At 28.4% G+C, this 1,869-nt stretch overlaps 1 protein-coding gene across 1 annotated transcript in view; it reads right to left on the reverse strand.

Moving 5' to 3' along the window:
• The window catches only part of LOC106683444 (arylsulfatase B), a 124,779-nt gene extending 123,370 nt beyond the window's left edge, over positions 1–1,409 (reverse strand). Inside the window, exon 1 of the mRNA XM_067048752.1 lies at positions 1,312–1,409. The gene's annotated coding sequence lies outside the window, so the exon portion shown is untranslated. The remainder of the gene's footprint in view (positions 1–1,311) is intronic.
• Between the last annotated feature and the right edge of the window lie 460 nt (positions 1,410–1,869).

The raw sequence follows: 1,869 nt of genomic DNA on the forward strand, positions 1-1,869 counted from the left end.
TCATTTTGATTTTTGTAAAATAAAAAAAAATTATTTTGTCCGAATATTTACATACATATACATATCAAATTATAAATATTCAATATAACAATTCGTGTGTTTATAAATAATACACACACATTACCTTTCATTTATAATAAATTGAAATGTTTTAATTAATAGATATGATTTATATAAAAAAAATAAAATAAACAATAATTAATAAACGACCTGTAGATAAAGAAAGTCGAACATTGAATGAACTATTATACAATAAATTACCCACGTTCCGAACCGAAACCTTCGCGAAGGTTTAATGTCTAATGTGGGTCATGGAAGTTTCATACATAAAATCTCTCTAGAGTCGTTAAAGGTTGCACATCTTTAGCTTTATTATATAAATTTATAATCGATATCATTTGTTTATCATTTAATTTATTAGTTGAACATTTTCAATACAAATACAAAGCAACAAGACGACACTGTTTATTGCCGGTATTCGAGTTCTCTTCTAAAATGCACAATAGATTTTCAATTTATATCGATTATTAATATTATTATTAATTTTTTAAAAATTTAAATATAAGAATAACTATTCAATTTTTAATCTACATTTATAAATGAACATTGCGGATATGCTGAATAAACAGATTAATATTACAGAATCAATACTTTCGTTTAAAACTTTAAAGATCTCACTGATCATCCCAAAATTACTAAATTAAAATCTATATTTAAAATATAAATTGTTCAAACTGAAAACAAATTCATTGCTAGTTATTGGTCTTGAAATATATCAACTTGGAGCTCATATACATCATTTCTGTTTAATGAATAACGTCTTCTACACAAGCGTTAAAATCTCTTACTACCGTTGCAGAACAATTTTATTTTTATCATACTTGTTACGGGTTATGAATTTTTTAAATAATTGAATTCCTATTGTTTCATGCATTCATTAATTTGTGTACTTCATGAATTAGATTTGATTAACTATGTTTGAGTTTTATTATACTTTTTTTTTAATCAGATCTTCCTATAAATTTTACAGTAGGGTTGATAAGTTAAAAACATCTTAATCTGTGCTTATCCTTGTCGCCTTTGTTAAGTGATTCAACTGAATCAAATTTTAACCTATCAATAATAAGCTATTGTGTGATTTTCTTTGACTCATGATTTCTTCCGTATCATACTTAATATATTACTAGCAGAGACATATAGTAGATTTTAGATATTATATGAAGAACATATATATAGTATATATATTGGATGAATGCTGGTTTTTAATACCAACTTTATTCTGTTTGCTTAGTAAAGGTGTTCGTTTCTTACCTTAGTGACTGTGACCGCTGCTCTCTAACTACTGGAGCTTGAGCACCCCTCAATTCCCGTCCTTGTATCTCCTTGGACCAGCTCCCACCCTGTGCTTGGTGGGGACTGTCCTCCACGATGTAGAGGATACGATCTGGGGGTGTGTCCGGAACAGGCGATGGATAAGAATCTATAACACTTTTGAAGGAAAAGGTATTTGTATGACGATGGGCTTAAAGCATTTCGTAATTGAGCAATGATTCAACTTATTTCATATATCTTTTTATTCTTCCGTTCATAGCAACGGCTGTCTCATATTGCTTATATATTAAACTCATCCAGAAGCTGATCCAAAATAATAATATTTTATATTAAAACTTTTTTTTGTGACAAGAATCGTTCTTATTTTCATGATAGCCACTTCATTATTTTCTGATGATCCGATACCATCTCTCCTGTTTTTATATATTTTATTCCCTGACCCTTTGAGAGTTGTATTGGTACAAATTTCGTTTTCCACATTTAACATGCTTATTTTCCGTCCAGTAGTATTGTATTTTAAGGAGGCATATTATGATA

This window comes from Halyomorpha halys, unplaced genomic scaffold, assembly GCF_000696795.3.
Source record: "Halyomorpha halys isolate HHAL.00 unplaced genomic scaffold, Hhal_1.1 Scaffold483.1, whole genome shotgun sequence".
In the NCBI taxonomy this organism is placed as follows: Eukaryota; Metazoa; Arthropoda; class Insecta; order Hemiptera; family Pentatomidae; genus Halyomorpha; species Halyomorpha halys.